This window comes from Molossus molossus, unplaced genomic scaffold (assembly GCF_014108415.1).
Source record: "Molossus molossus isolate mMolMol1 unplaced genomic scaffold, mMolMol1.p scaffold_m16_p_4, whole genome shotgun sequence".
Lineage (NCBI taxonomy): Eukaryota > Metazoa > Chordata > Mammalia > Chiroptera > Molossidae > Molossus > Molossus molossus.
Genome location: NW_023425377.1, coordinates 111984068 through 112001287, shown reverse-complemented (window position 1 = coordinate 112001287; position 17220 = coordinate 111984068). Strand labels below are relative to the sequence as shown.

At 42.3% G+C, this 17220-nt stretch overlaps 1 protein-coding gene across 5 annotated transcripts in view; it reads right to left on the bottom strand.

Moving 5' to 3' along the window:
• Positions 1-17220, bottom strand: part of INPP4B (inositol polyphosphate-4-phosphatase type II B) — a 595725-nt gene that overhangs the window by 373236 nt on the left and 205269 nt on the right. For all 5 annotated transcript variants that reach the window (XM_036282080.1, XM_036282084.1, XM_036282081.1 and 2 more), the window contains one exon: positions 8356-8611. The gene's annotated coding sequence lies outside the window, so the exon portion shown is untranslated. The remainder of the gene's footprint in view (positions 1-8355; positions 8612-17220) is intronic.

Below are 17220 nucleotides of genomic sequence, written 5' to 3'. Positions count from 1 at the left end.
CATGCAGGAGGCGGCCCATCGATATTCTCCCTCATCGATGTTTCTTCCTCTCTCTCCCTCTGCATTCCCCTCTCTCTCTAAAAATCAATAAAGAAAAATATATTTATAGAAAAATAATAAAACTCTGCTCCGACACATGTAAGTTCTCATGTTGTGAGAACTTTTAACACACTAGAATCGAGTGTTAAGAAATGAGTATTCAATATGCTTCTCTCCATTTGCATGTGTATTATGATTCATGGGATCACCTAACTTTGGAAAACACGTGGATGGATATTGAGAATATCATGCTAATTGAAATAAGTCAAAAGGAAAAAGTCAAGAACTCTATGATTTCACTCATATGTGGGAAATAATACTGAGAGCAACAAATGAACAAACAAGAGAATCGAACAAAACTCAAACACACAGACAACGGTATGGTGGTTTCCGGAGGAAGGGCGGTGGGGGGAGGTAGGAGAGGGTAAAGGGGGTCAAATATATGGTGATGGAAGGAGACTTAACTTTGCACGGTAGACATTCACAGTGCAATATAATGATGATGTATCGTAGAAGTATGCACTTGAAGCCTACATAATTTCATTAACCAATGTCACCCCAATAATGTAATTTAAAAAAATGAAAAAGTAGCAAGTGCATAGTTTAAAAAAATAAAGACCAAAGCAAACGTAGCAGCTAACCAAGTAAAACCCCTTGAGTGATGCAAGGGAAGCTGTGGTCCCACCAAACCCCTGGACATGAGACAGGGACTAATTGAGGACAGAGATCACGCAGCCTTGTTCAGTTACGTTCTGGAAAAGCCTACAGTTTAGCCTGAACATGTGCATTTCCAAGAATACCTCATGCTCTTTCTCATCTATAATTTTCTAAATAGTCTCTTTCTTTCTCAGAAAATGCAGTTCGCCTCCTTTTAAGAGCCTACCCTGACCATCCCAGGAAGGATTCGGTAAATGATAACATGTATTGCTTTGGTGATTATTCATATGCCTGCCTATCCTGCTAGACTGTGAGAATCTCTCATCTCTAGACCTAACCCAGCACTGGGCATGGAGACAGAATGCAATGCAAGGTAATAAATAACATAAAATTACTCTTAGTGAAAACATTTTTAAAACCTCTGATTTTTTTCTGATATATCATTGCTTATTCCATGAAATTTCTAAAGGTTAACTCGTTATGTCATTATGATTTTAAAACTGTTGCTGCCATGGTTTTCAATGGCTGAGCATTACTTCTATTTAATGTATTTGAAATGAGCCATAGTTTTCCTTAATGTGTTTTCTGTATTGACCCAACTGCCCAGCATGAGGTCCAACCACATTTGTTGTTGTGCACAAAACTTGCATCTTTTCTTGAACCAAATTATGGTACCCAAATGTAATTCTTAGAATTGAAAAGGACATTTATAGCATGTATTTATATAAATCATAGTAGTCAATAATTAACATCTATAAGATAAATTTTACAGATAAAGTTGAAGATACTTGAAAAAATGTACAGTCTAGAAAATATCCTGTGTTTTGTGCGAGGGATTAATATCGGAAGCTAGATGAATACCACCCTACTGTAAATGTCAACAACCATTATCAGCTACCTAAAGAGATATTTTTATTAAAACCAAGTGTGCTGCTTTAATGTAAGATTTAAGGTAAGGGCCATGAACCACTTCAACACTAAAATGAATCTCTAAAAATGTGACATCGAAATTCCTCTCTCCCTCCTTGAACATGGTTACGCTGAACTCCAGGGAGAGGAGAGAGAGAAATAAGATAGCCTATGTCTCGATCACCTTGGACTTGGGCACGTGCACCTCCCTGCACCTCCCCATCGGAGGCCTGAGTGGGCCGAGCTGGGCTGAGCACGGCTGGAGAAGGGTCCTCTCTCACTGACACTTTCTACTTCTGCTTCCCACTCACCATCCAAAACCACCCCAACCAATCCCAGATAATTTTCTAGGAGTTCACTAGGCATAAATCCCAGGAAATAGGAGTAATGATGGTAATTGTACTTAACAGAGCAATAAATGTGACTCATGGATGAGCAAGGGAAAGCGTTCAAACTAAGCACGCGGCGTATACCCACACTGAAAGCTCTTGAGGCCTCGGCCGATCAGCAGATACCGATTTCCAGCCACGGGAGTGGGGAGAGGGAGGAATATGCACTAGGCAGGCCAGGAGAGTGGTCAGACAGAGTTTTTAAAGGAAAATCAAGATGCATGCCTTAGACGGAGGCAGAGAACATATGTCTAACATGCTGCCTAAATGGACAAAACAGAAGAAAAACCAGTTCTTGAAGAGCAGAGATTATGCGTGGTGCGTACACACACGCAGACAGAGAGAGAAGATGAAAACTATCTTGTCACGTGAACCCTAGACGTATTTCATAATGACTCCGCAATTTACCTTGAATTTCTCAAGTTCTACTTTCAAAGGAGACACAATGGAAAATGGAAGTAAGCTAGAATTCAGAATGCAAACATTCTTATTTCAGAGAATTTATCACTCCCCATCTTTCTTGAAAACTTGCACCTTAAAAAACAGCAACAACCCTGGCCGGTTTGGCTCAGCAGTTAGAGCATCAGCCCGCAGACCAGAGAGTCCCGGGTTTGATTCCCGCTAAGGGCACGTACCTCAGTTGCAGTTTGTCCCCGGCCCTGGTTGGGGTTGTGTGTGGGTGGTGACCACTCGATGTGTCTCTCTCACATTGATGTTTCTCTCTCTCTCTTCCTCCCTCTTTCCCTCCTGCTCTATCTGAAGATAAATGCAAAAATGTCCTCAGGTAAAGATAAAAAAAAAAAAAAATCAACAGCCCTGGCTGGTTTTGCTCAGTGGTGGGGCATCGGGGTCAACAGAGGGGGTCATGGGTTAGATTCCCCACCATGGGCATGTACCTGGGTTTCAGGTTCAATCCCTGGCCCTAGTTGGGGTCAAGCAGGAGGCAACCAATCATGTTTCTCTCACATCTATGTTTTTCTCTCTCTCTTTCTTCCACAATCTCTAAATATCATTGAAAAATATCCTCGAGTGAGGATTAACACAAACAAACAACAAAAAAAAACCCACATCTAAACTTGAGGATTCTGGGAAATGATCATCAAGAATGACCTTTATGGGAGAGGCACCAAAAATACAGCTTGGTTGTGATTGCTGATCATCCACCTAAGTCCACCCCGACTCCTTTGTAAGCGTTATGTTTTAAACACAAACATATTCAACACCACCTGCTAGAGTGGTTAGCTCCACATGGCCAAACGGACAACCAACAATCTGGTGTGTGTTAAAATGGTAATACATTAAAAATAATTTCTTGCAAACTCTATGACATGGCAGATTTTATAAAAACAACACTGACATTCTAATTATGATCTAGTAAACTCATCAGGTTTATATGTATGTGAGTACAGATGCATATTTCAAAAACAAATATAACATGAATTTACATAACCATGAAGCTAAATACTTGAGCTATATAATCTTTCAAGCAAACTCACATTTATTTTGCCTAAATGTCTGTAACACTGGGTATCATAATTCTTTGTGATACATAAAAGGACACCTTGAATATGCCAGTTGAAGAAAAGATGAGTCATGCTAAGTTTAACCTTAAAGAATTTGAAGGGTCCTCTTCTTATAAACACTGAGAAGCATATAAGCGGCATCTTGGTGAACAAGCCACTTTGAAATTCCAACCATTTCCAAGATGAGTGTCTATTTATAAATCCGCATGGCAGGCATGGGCATGCAGGTTAAGGGAGGTAAAAATACACTTTCCCCGGAATCATTTTAGCAAAATAGCTTCTCTATTTAAATAAGACCTCCTTCAACTTAGACATTGCTGAAAGACCTTTAGAATTATGAACTTCATATTCTTTCACCAATGAACACAAAAAATAAATCCATTAAATTAAATAAAAAAGAGGTGAATGAGGAGAGACAACATGGAGGTTAGAAATTATATAGACTTGATCATAAACTATATGAACTTGATCCTGGCTCTATTCAAGTCTCTTTTTGTATAAATGAAAAAACAAGCTACAACTCCCCCATCGCACACACACACCCCACCCTGAGGAGGCATCCATTGGTTAATCAGGGCTCGAAGACAGCAGATGGAGACCAGAACTGTTCCTTCCTTCATTTTCAAACCTGAAAGCTTGGATGATCTCCAGGCTGAGGATCCAAGACCTGCTTCAGGCTGTTCACACCACCTGCTAGATGTTTGCTATGCTTGTCACCCAGATACCTGAGTGTCTGAGGAAGTCATCTAACAGCCAGGTGACATTTATTTCGCACATGTACATGACAATATAACAACAGAATTTGCACTACTGAAGCAGAGCATGTTTGGAGGTATATTTGAATGAAGAACTTTACCAGGCAGAATGCTTTTGCTTTTAAAGATGTGTCTGTATTAATTCAACAGCTCTGTCAATGAGGTAAATTCTAATCGCTGATAAACTCATTGAAAGGCACAGTAGTTGAGCTCAACTGCACTGATTCAGTTCAGTCAACAAATTTGATCAGTAGCCTGGTAAAGTACAATCTAAAGTACTGCTTCCTCCTTTCCCTTACCTTAACGTATTCTTTCTCACACTGCGTCTTGCTGACATGAGAATAGAACCTATGTGATTTTATAGAGACCAGTCGTCCCCACGTTCCCCTGGATTTCCCTGGACGTTTACCTGTGAGAGTCTGGAGAGCAGATGGGCCACACTGAATCCACTCCTACATCATTCTGCAGATCTGGCGTTAAGACTTCCCTCTGAATCTGTTTTCTATTTTGTGCTTCTGTTTATGATATTTGATTAAAGCATTCCTTGGGAAAAGGGGGAACTAACAGGGAAAGGTGGGCTATATATTTAGGATCAAATCAATTAGTACATTTTAGATGACTTTAGAAATCTAAATATTTTGTAATATCATAATATTACATAACATAATATTATGTAATAGAAAAAAAATTTACTTTTATTTTCATGACATCACCCATTTCAGAAAAAGAAAGCATTGAATATGAAAATAAAATGTCTCTGGTGGATATTGGATCCACTTCCATCCCCAGCCTCTGTTCTGCTCCTTGTCAGAGCTGCTGAACATAGAAGACAAAAATCTAACTATCTCCTCTCCCTTCTGCGACGTGGTGGATGCAGGTTAGTTTCTGCCAAGGAGATGCCTCATCCTGAGGTCTGGAAAATGCAAGGCAGACAGCTGCACCGAGAGGGCCAGACCGGTTCCTGCACCCTGGGTACCATGTCAGCTGGACACGGCTCCCCCTGCGTGGTGTGCGTGGGGAGGCTGTGACTTTGGCCGCAGCATGGCTGTGGCAGCCGCAGCTTCTGACCTCAGGGTGACGTAAAAGCTTGGATATGAGAAACTACATGGCGGCCTCCCGATTTCCACTCCTCTAGCCTGAAGATTTTGTAAGCACTTAATCCTTGTATTAAACCCATTTTTGCCTAAAGTACCTAGAGCTGTTTCTGTTTCTTGCACTGAAACCTAACTAGAAAAAAAAAAAATGCCATTATACAGGGAAATGGTGTGTTCTGTGCAGCATTTTTGATGACACTGAAATGTTTATAGAATGAATCATCCCTGATGTTGATGCTCTGTTCCCTTGCTTCTGTCTTGTATCATCTCTATTTTTATCTTGTCCCAAACACAGATCTAAACATTGCTTCATATTCTTAAAGAGATCTCTCTCTCCCTCTCTCCTTCTCTCCCTCTTTCATTTCCTGCTCTCCCTCCTCCCCCCTTCTACACACACACACACACACACACACACACACACACACCAACGGCCCACTCTTTGGGTGTTCCTCTTAGATTTTTTTATATTTTCAAAGGCTTCCTGCAGTCATGCTCTCAGCTGGTGCTTTTCCTCCTTGTTCTACCTTCAGTCCATATTAGGTCTCCTTATTCCGCTAACACTTAAATACCTGCGAATTTCAATTTTCTCTCTTCTCTATCATTCAGAACAGTTCAGGTGTCCCAGCTTCTACACCCAACTCAAAAAAGCAAGTTCATTTCAGTAATCAGCAAAACAAAGGACAACCTTAGCACATTGAAGGCTTTTTTGTTTATTAATATGTACCTGACATCATCGTAATCTCTGCTCTACATAGCTTTTCCAAATTTGTCCTTTAAAAAAGCATAATTATCTTCCTAGCCAGAGAGCTGTTACAAAAACAACAACAACAACAACTTTCTCTATATAGTAGAAATGACTGACTGACTGTCCAAGATTTGTTTATGCCTTTCACAGTGGACAGTTGTTGATGAGAAATGGGTCTCAGACAGGGGTGACATCTCCTGGTATCCTTTATTTAGGTCAGCCTTAAAGCAAGTTTTGGCCAATGGGATATAAGATGCAGTGATCTGTGGGCTAAGATGGTTATGTGCCAGTGAGCATTCCCTATCCTCCCTTCTCCTCCTGAAATGACCTTGAAAGCCATGTGTTAAAAATGACTGCATTCAAAATTGAAGGTGGCAGTAATCCCTGAATGACTGTGTGGAGCAGAGTTCTTCCCATCCATGCCTGGCCACTTCATTACACAGTGGCATAAAGCAAGACACTTTTACTTAAGACACAAGCATTTGGGGAGTTATATGCTAAAGCAATGAGCCTTCCCGTAACTAATTCAAGGGCAATTTTTAATTTCAATACCTAATGAATGTGAGTATGTGCTTCTAGTCTCGACTATAAAGGCTAAGTCAACACTAATCAAAAGGATGTTACTAAAACACTGTTGAGAGGAAGAGATGATTGGATAAGTGGATATGCTGAAAAAAAAAATACCATCCCTTATCAAAACAAGCTTGTATTCTTCATAAGTAAAATTTAAAATATTTCTTTTTTTTCTATTAGATGACTCAAAAATTAAAACGCTAATATGTTATGTGGACCTAAATAAAGCAAATGATCTTGAAATTCTCACTTCCCAGAGCAATAAGTAGTATATTTTGAATTAGAACACAGTTTGGGAAATGATGACCTTTCAGCATTAGAAAACCTGTTGATATTCTGGGCCAGGTGGCTTGTGGCTGTGGCGCTGTCCTGTACATTAAAGGGTGTTAGCGGTGTGACCGGCTCCTTTCTACTAGATGCCAGTGACACCCTCCACAAGTAGTGACAATCCAAAATACCTGCAGACTCTGCTAAATGTTCCCCGGGGGAGGGTGGGCACAGAATCATCCCGGGTTGAGAACCACTGTTACAGAAGAAGGTGAGCATTATTTTTACACAAGCGGTTGGCATTTTTCTCACTTTGTTCTCTCTCTTGATAATAGTTCTTAATAATACAGCTTATTCTTAAGAGTTAGATTGAATTAAAATGTCTCAGTCAACCCTATCCAATTCTGTTTAAAACTTAAATTATACAACACCTGGCCTAGCCCTGTTCAAAATTTTAATGAGTGAATTGAATGCAAACATAGATGGTAAGTTTCTTACATTTACAGAAAACACCAAGTCTTGTGAAACAGAAAACGTACTCAATGACTGGGTTATGGTTTCCAAAGATTTCAAAAGATGGTATGGTGGGAAACTTAACAATTAATATTCTGATCCATGCTTTGGTTCTAATATTCAATAGCATATGTATGAGTAGGAAAGCAATTTATAGGAAAATGTATAGGTGTTAGTTCTGCAAAATTATAATGAGCTAATATTTGAGGCATTGGCTTACATTAATGCAGTATTGGTCTATATAAATAAGCATGTACTCTTCAAATCACAGACTGCGAGTCTCATTTGATTCTCCCCAACCCTATCTGGAGTATTCGTTTGCTTCTGTGGAGATTTTAGGGGAATGCTGAAAAATTAGAATTTGTAATCAAGGAGAATCGTTAAGAATGAGAAGACTTCAGGAATTATAATGTACCTAATAGGTTGCCTCATGGGGAAGTTGCCAGGACAAAACTAAAAGCCATAAAATTTACATCTCATAAAATGGACTAACCCGAGCATAGACAAAAAAAAAGAGTTGGTGAAAATAAGTAAGAGAAGTTCTTTTTCTTAATGTCCTTGACCCAACCTTTCACTCCAGATTTGTTGAGGGAACTGAAAACAGAGATCTGAGCCGAGCACCTGATCTGGTCTCCTTGGAGGTAACAGATGCATGGGGATACCCACACTCGACTGCTGTAGGCTTTCCAAAACCCAGAAGCTTCCTGCGGCAGAGAACAGTGTGGGAGAAGAGCCAGACATTTCTGTGCACCAAAATTATGTAGATCTCGGGGGGGGGGGGGGGGGAGAAAGAGAAAAAGAAAATCAATGTGATAATGAACCTAAAAGGGCGTTTTGGACCATGACAACCGATGCTGCAGCAGAAAGTGACGCTGGCCATATGCTTCTTACCTGGCAGAAAAATCGTCAGGAGACACCATCAATAAGCTTGGGACCTGCAGCCCGATGATTCAGCACACAGTGAGGTCAGAGGCTAAGTGAGGATCGAGACCCCAGGTCCCCACTCTTCACTCCAGAACGTGATATAAATCCTCCAGGACTTAAGTGTCCTAGCTGTGAATGATTCTGAACGGAGTGAGCTCCAACTTCAGAGAGTTTACGCGCAGCTGGCAGTGATGATGTTTATTTCCTCCAGGCGGCGTAGGGGCTTGAAATAGATTGGTACAGAAAGACAAAGTCACTTTTTGTACCCCTAAATTTTGTGACCTGTACGATTTGGACCCTCCGTTGAAAGCAGGGAGAGCTTTGCCCTTTACCTTGAATTGGTCTCTTGCACGTATATCTATTTACTGTCTGAGAACAGAATTCTGGGTACATTTGGGATCCAAGAACATCTTACTTGGGTTTCAACATTTTCCAGAATATACCCAGGTATTTCATTTAATATTAAAATAAATTATAACCTGGCACCTGTGCTCGACAGCCTATAAAAATTGTAATCAGCCCTGGCCAGCGTGGTTCAGTGGTTAGGGCGTTGGCCCATGGACCAGAGTCATGGGTTAGATCCCTGGTCAAGAACATGTACCTCAGTTGTGAGTTTGATCTCTGGCCCCAGTTGGGGTCAGTGCGTTGGCAACCAACAGATGTGTCTCTCTGACATTGATGTTTCTATCTCTCTCCCGTTCCTTCCCTCCCACTCTACCTAAAACAAGCAAACAAAAAAATCAATGGCAAAATATCCTCAGGTGAGGATTAAAATAGCAATAATTAATGGAATTGTTAACATTTTTACCATATTTTCCTTTCAACATTTCAATTTGAGGTTTCTTCTACTCTGTCCATTTGAACTTCAAAACCCTTTTTAGGAAGAGAGACTTTTTCACAGAGTCCCCAGTTTATTAGAATTACCCGACAAGCTTCAGGCATTGTTCCAATACGAGTGGGATGGAATGAAAGAGCTCCGGGACCACACTGTCCGTTCAGATCACAAACATTAGTGTGTGATCACGTCGCCTTCGTCTCAGGCAGAGATCAAGGAGGAGACCCTGAACAGGTAAAAGCAGACCCACAGAAGGGATTTTGCTTCCATTCACTGAGCCCAGCCTGTTTAATTTCCAAGGGGTGGGGTCGGATGGGGGGGGGCAGCGTGATTAGTTCCCCAGACCCCGGGCAGCTTCTGGGCGGAGGCGAGAGGGTGGGACTGAGAAGCAACACCTCGGGGCTCCAGCATCTCAGGGGGATGATTGGAACCCGAGTTGGAAAACCCCGCAGTCCTGCCTCTAGACTCCTTCCTATTTTCCAAACTAACGTCCCTGCTCCTTCGTCTGCCTTTTCCAACCATCTTAGAGTTCAACAAATACCCTAGGGTCCTACGCTCATTGATGGTGTTGTGTGTGTGTGTGTGTGTGTGTGTGTGTGTGTGTGTGTGAAAACTGAGGCTGAGTAATCTGACGAAGATCACTCACACAGCAGGTGCTCTGGCCACAAAGCCGATACTTCTCCATGATGCTCTTTCCACTTCTTATTAAATATTTCATTTAAACTAGGGAGGCTGATTGACCGCTCGGTTGGACGGTAAGACCTGGCAGTCAGAGTTTGTGATGCTAACCATCTACATTCTCCTGAGCTCCTTGGAGAGACTTCCTAACGTCAGCCTCTCTTCAGGCCCGGAGCAACAGTGACAATAACCAATATTAATAATTAATCTAAAAACAAATATTTATGGAACGTTTGGCAAATGCATGGTGAAAATACTTAGCTTGAATGAATTAGTTCACACAAACCTCAGAACAGCAAAGACAGAGCAGTGGGCACCAATACTACTGTCACTTGTAAATAAGGAAACTGAGGCAGAGAGGAATCATCAGATTCCTATAAGTCAGATTTAAGCTTAGAAATTGATGAAAAAGAGAAAAGAAAGCATCTCACCAAGAGGGGATGTGAGGCAGTCCCGAATGTCTGGGGGGGTCTGGTTGGCCAACACTCCTGGCTAAATCCTCTGATTTAGTTTGAATTGGACGGAGGCAAAAGCGCAGAAAAGACAGGGCCCAGGGCAACAGGTGTGCCCCAGGCACACACCCTGAGAGACCAGCAGAGCCAGTCTGAATCAGAACCATAAGACCACGGGCACTTTTTTTTTTTTTAAGAGATGTCATTTTTTTGTTGTTGTTGTTTGGTTTTTTGTTAATCCTCACCTGAGAATATTTTCCCATTGATTTTTAGATACAGAAGAAAGGAGGAAGGAAGGGAGGGAGAAACAGAAAAAGAGAGCGAAACATTGATGTGAAAGAGACATATTGACTGGCTGCCGCCTGTACGACCCTGACGAAGGCTGGGGATCGAACCTGAAACCCAGGTATGTGCCCTTGACCAGGAATCGAACCTGTGACCCTTTGGTCTGAGGACTAACACTCTAACCACTGAGCCAAAGTGGCCAGAGCTACAGGCACTTTCTTCTTGTACTTTTCTGGGCGCGAGTGATCAGGGCACCGCCTCGCACAGCGCCTGCTCCGAGCACACGCAGGCGATCTCCAGGGTGCGCGTCCTGTGGATTGTGGAGGGTGCTGAGCTCTGTGAGCTGATTGCCTGGCTGGCTCCCAGAGCATGAAGAGCTTCTCAGTCCCCCAAGCACCCGTTCCCAAGCGCACGTGTCCCCAGCCTCCAGCTCCTGCAGTGCAGGGGCGTCCCCAGCGTGCGATTCCTGCAGCACAGGTGGATTCTGTGCCCAGGACTGGCCCCGCACCCTGCTTCTCCAGTGCCCAGCTCCTGGAGATCATGAGGACCAACGCCATTCACCACCCAGAAGCTTCTCCTGGCATAGCTCTCAGGTGGTTTGGGGCCAGAGGGCCTCCAGGGATATACCGCCCTGTAAATAGAAGGTGACTTTTCCAAGAGCTCCAGAGGGCGCATTTCCAGAAAGTTCTGCCAGCGTGGCACCACGGCAACCTCTCTGCCATCCCGTGACCGTGGCTTTGCCTGTCCCAATAAGATCTGGATTCCAGGCTTGGAGGAGGAGAGAGGGGGTCTCTCTGGAGCACTCTATCTCGGCCCTAGAGAGAGTGATTGTTCCTCGTGGCTACCATTTCTATATTAATGACTCCAATACTGCATTAGGGCTGATACTTCTTTCTACGAAACGTCCTCTGACCAAATTCAAGCGTGGTTTTTAATGCCTGATTAGACCTTCACTGAAAGAATAATCCACATCTTTCTTCTCCGTTATCAGACAATACAGCATTCTTTATCAGAAAATGAGATGACTTCATCTCATTTCCCATGTAAATAATCTTTCTTGCCTTCATTTAATACTCATGAAGCAATCGTTTAGACTGGTATCCGAAACTTAATTCAGGACTTTGGAGTCAAATATTAAAGAGTTCAATTTTATGAACTGCTTTTCCCTCCTTGGGTTACAAATTAATATTGACCTCCAGGACCACAGCTCTGTGATTGCTCGTTGTTTTAAATAACCAATTTCATATGAAGCTCATTTCCCTCTCAAATCAAGAATACTATCAACCTGCAGAGCCATGGTTCCAGGTCAGTAATAACCAGATTGTGTTCTTCTAATGCACATCACTCCGATGAAATAAGAGGCTACGTACACCAACAAAAACTCAGCGAACAAATTCATCTTTTACACAGTGTAAACACTGTAAATCTTCCTTGTTCAAATTGGGCATCCATTGGTTTGACTCTAATAAAAAATAAAAAAAAAGTAGCAGATGTTCAGAGAAAAGAAAAAAAATGCATATTGACATGCTCAAAACAGTATCCTTCTCATTTTCACAGGTGAAAAAATCCCTCTGGAAATATCATCCTTCTTGGGTCTAAAGATCACATCATTGGGGGAGCGGAGGCCTGTTTCTCAAAGTACTGGTGCACGGGAACAATTCAAAGTGCGTCCTGTTCACACTTACAAGTTAACGGATAATATTCCTACATTGGAATGTATTAACCCCAACAGAAAACCTTCCATTACTGTTGTTCACATGTCCAATCTTTCTATGTCAATCCCCACATAAACACCACTTTCAATGAGGTTCAGTGGTGCACTGTGGTCCCTGGTTTAACTCCCCCGGTACCGTGACCCCTTCTTAGCTGACTGCAAATTCCACACATATGAGCGCTTCTATTTTAAAGCAAATGAATTTTATGCAAACTCATTTCCACTGTCACTCGATTAATTCCCCTTTAGCATTATAATCTGTTATATTTTTGGATGATAGGCAGAAATGAAATGGAACTTTTCTTTCTGATGGAGCTAAATCCATTAGTGAAACTTCAAATGATGTAGTTAAAAGGTCATTTTACTTCATTGTAATGTGTGTTCTTTTTTCTTCTTAATCTTAGAATTCAATTGTAGAGTCAGCATTTAAAAAAAAAAAAAAAACCCTTCTTGATGCTTAGTAACATTTTCTCTCCTTCATTGCAGGGCCTTTTTTCTTCTTTTAAATTCAAGCATTAGCTTTTAGGTGGCCCTAGTTATTTTTAACTTGGAATCTTGACAGATCACATGTTGTATAAAATTAAAGCAACAGCCCTGGCCGGTTTGGCTTAGCGGTTGGAGCGTCGGCCTGCAGTACAGAGAGACCCGGGTTCGGTTCCCGCTAAGGGCATGTACCTCAGTTGCAGTTAGTCCCCGGCCCTGGTTGGTCGTGCGGGTGGCAGCCACTCGATGTGTCCCTTCACATCGATGTTTCTCTCTCTCTGTCTTCCTCTCTCTCCCTCCCGCTCTATATGAACAAAAAATGGAAAAATATCCTCGGGTGAGGATAAAAAAAAAAAATTAAAGAAACATTTCTGATATGTTTGTAAACTCGACAAAAAAGTCCTATCTGTTCCATAAAAGTGGATTTTAGCATGATTACAAATGAGATGCTGAGATGCTACAATAATCAGCATCCACGTCAAGTGTGGGCGTGTCCACCAGGCGGGAGCTCAGAAAAGACCCCAAGAGCCTGAGAAGATCTAGAACAAGAAGAAGTGGAATGTGGTGGAGAAAAGTCTGTGTGGAGGTTTTCTTTGAGAAAGTTGTACCCCATAACTGAAACCTGCTGAGGGGCTCTCAAGGGGTCTACTCAGAATGTGTATGTGTGACTAGTGCAGGGCGCGTGTGTGTGTGTGTGAGTGTGAGTGTGTGTGAGCACAGCGGACTGAAGGCTGACTCTGTCCTATCAAGTCCACAGAGGAAGTCGGGGTGACCAACGGAACTGGCAGTAGGACCACAGCGTTACTCATGTGTTGGAACTAACCTGACTCTCCAAGTTCATCAGAACAAATTGGGGAGTGTTTTCTGTGATCAGATGTGGAAACCCATGGGGAAAAGACAGAAGAGAATGGAAAGAGGCCACGTGAGGGCCCACACGAAACTGCAGGCGGAGCGGGTTGCCACAGCTGGAGGGCACAGCTTGGGATGGTTTCCCGAGTCACAGACATTGCCCTCCCAGGACACCTTCCGAAGGACCAGGGAAGCATCCAGGAGAAAAACATCTCTTAAACACTCCTTCTAGGAAAGAACCAAGTAGATTATATTATCACTCAAGAGAGAAGGGTCTTCACACCTTGCAATCCCTCTTCCCTACCCTATTCTGACTGGACGGGAGGAGGGGGAGGGAGAGGCCAGGGTGGAGAGAGAGGCTGATCAGACCTGACGCCGCAGGCAGGTGGCTCTCTGAAACTGGGCCTCAGCTGGGGGGACCAAGTGGACATTGAGTGTTGGCTAATATATTGGACTAGACAACCTATTTTCTGAATCGAGACTGCATTTTGTGAATAAAGTGACCTTAGGACTTTCTATTACCCAAGAGTAATGAACTTGTTGAAGTTTTCATCCAGTAATGGAGGAAAAATTTCTCCTACTGAATATGGAGACACTGGAAAACACAGCCAAATGCATTTTATGGTCACGATCTGGGGTTGCATTTTTCCAGTTATATATATTATTTATACAAATCTATATTTAAATCTCAGGGACCCTGATTATAGGTGTGTAGGGGTAAAAAAGCAGAAATTATTGGTTTATAGAAATATCTTTGCATTAATGCCCAAAGTGTTATGGGTGTGCAATATTAGAATCCAATGTATCATGAAATAGCACCTATGTTAATTCAAGACAGAGTGAGATAAAGATTCAAGGTAGTGACAGTGCTACAGTCTTATCCTAATGGTAATAATAATAATAATAATAATAATAATAATAATAATAGCTAAGATGGCTAAGCACGTATTTTGTGCCAAATATGATCCTGAGCACTCTATACAGAATCTGCATGATGCTGTCATCAACCCTGAGGTAGCAACTCTATTATCCCCACTGTAAGGAGAAAGAAAATGAGGCACAAAGAGGTAACTGCGTAGCTCTCTCAAGGTCACTGAGGCAGCACTAAGTGACAGAAGGAAATCAACCAGTGTCTACGATAAGAAGACACTATACGTCTCCATAGAATCCCGGCTCTGACTGAAAGGCAACTTCTCAAAGGGACAATTACTTATCTACCCTTTAGTTCTCAGAAAGCCCCCTTACCCTCCATTACCTTCGTTTTCACAGAGTATTATATCTTGCCTGTGCAAAGAACAAGAGATATTAGATCTAACAGAGATACACAAAAAAGTCCATAGTTCAAATAATTCGGGATGTAAATTTCAGGACAAAATGACCCAGACATTCACTTTCTAGAGTCAGCTTTCTTCGTTTTATCTCATGTTTATCTGACAGGGTAAAATACTATCAATGGAGTCCCTTTGACAGAGACACCTGGGAGTCTGAGGTGACACGGTGAAAGATGTCAGAAATGTGCCGTTGGTGAGTTAGGGGAACTGCGATGCTACGTTGTCACAGTGATGTCCAAAGACTCAGACTGGACAGTAAAGAGGGAAGTGCTCAAAAGCTGTTCAGTAACATATCCGTAACCTACGTTGTTAGCTAGAAACATGGGAATTCTCAAACGATGGTTTCAAGTTTCTACATCCTTGGTTAATTCAAAAAACAAGTTCATGCCATCCAGCAGCAATGGACCTGGACGACACAGGCCCTTGGGGACATAGAAGAAGCAGACCAGGGGGTTGTTGAATTCCCAATACATTCCGTTTTCCACTTTGGAAAAGTTCTGCATACTTCATGAATACTATGAAGATACTACAGATAAACATAAAAAATACTAGAACTTGCCTTAATTTTATCATCCAGATGCAAACACCATTAATATTTTAGGCTCTTCACCAAAACTAAGATCATATTATATGTCATTTTGAGCACTATCTACTATTTTGAGCATTTGTTTGTTTCATTCAAGAGTCTTCAAAATCAAAATTTTGATTCTCTGTCTATTTGCCATTGTGCAGCAATACACACTTCCTTTATTCGCCTCTTCCTGATCCCGTTGCTTTTTCTGTATTTTTTTTTTTTTACCGAGGCAACCAGGACAGTGCATAAGCTCAAAAAGCTGAGCAGCCACTTCCTGCAAATTCAAGAGCTTACCCCCAAATCAATATTGTGCAAATAGTATTTCTGGAGTCTCGGAAGTCTGAGAATGCTCGCCGGACCCTTTTTAATAAAAACCATCTGTCTAAACAGTGAGTGTGCTCTACCCTGCCACCAAGCTCGGGAGATCTCTCGGATGTATCCAAGGGCCCTTCAGCTGCTGAACGCCCCGACCCTGCAGGATTGCCTGGGCAACAGCTACACATTAACTGCTTAGCAGGGGCCCCCACACTCTGCACCCATTCTCCACAACCCAATGAGCCACATTTGGCAAAAGCAAAGGGACCTTCATCTTGCGGACCACTAGTGAATCAGAGAGCGAAAGAGACAAACGGGCCGCTGCAGGTTACTGAGTTTAACCCCATTTTACATCTCAGGAAAACGAAAGACCGTGACAGTTAAGTCACTTGGCGGAAGGGACGCAGTGCCGAGTGAGGCTCCAAGCCAGGCTGGCAGAAAAAGACTGTCTTTGCCTTTCCTGAAAGAAAAACACCATCTCTCATCATTCACACTGAAACGCGGATGCCTCGCTTTCTATTGTATCCTGTTCCCCATATCTGTGGAAAACAAAAACGTGGGGACCAATTTAGGATGTGATGTATCCTATCTAGTCTCTTTTCGAGACTGAACCATTTGGGGAACCCATGAGAAATCACGGCTCGTGCAACATTTAGCAGACAACAGCCCGACTGCGTGCGTTTATCGCCACTGTGTGTTATGGGAAAGCCCCAATGGCTGAAGACTGAGAAAAGGGCTAAAACCCTTCAATGTTCGTAGAGATAGAAGCTAAGGACTGTGGTGAACATAGGTCATAGTCAAGGGGGAAGCAGAATGACTGAGGTCAGTGGAAACCTTGGCGAGAGGCCCAAAGGAACGGCTTTGGGAGGTAAACACATTTCTCAGACTCCTCTCCAGCATCTCCTTGGAATGCTTCCGTGGCAGAAGGACCACGTCGCCAAGTACCTGTCACTTCAGAGTAATGTTTCCTTCCTGGGAACAGAGTCATGGGCTTGATGGCAAATGAGTGGAAACTTAAGTCGTACTCTGAGCTTTTTGAGCTTTTCTATCAGTAATGGAACAACAGCCAAGACGTTTCTAAGAATATACGTACCCAAACAGAACCAAAAAATGTCATCAAGGAAAAAATCTACTTCCCGAAATATAGTTAATCAGATCAACATATAAATTAGCAGACAAGGCTAACTCAGATGGTCCTGTCTTACAGAGAAAAAAACATTATGACCTGGGGTTAACACATTAAAATTTAAAATGTATATAATGGGGAAGCAAACCTAATTGCCTCCATAACAACCCAACTAAATTTTTAAAATTAT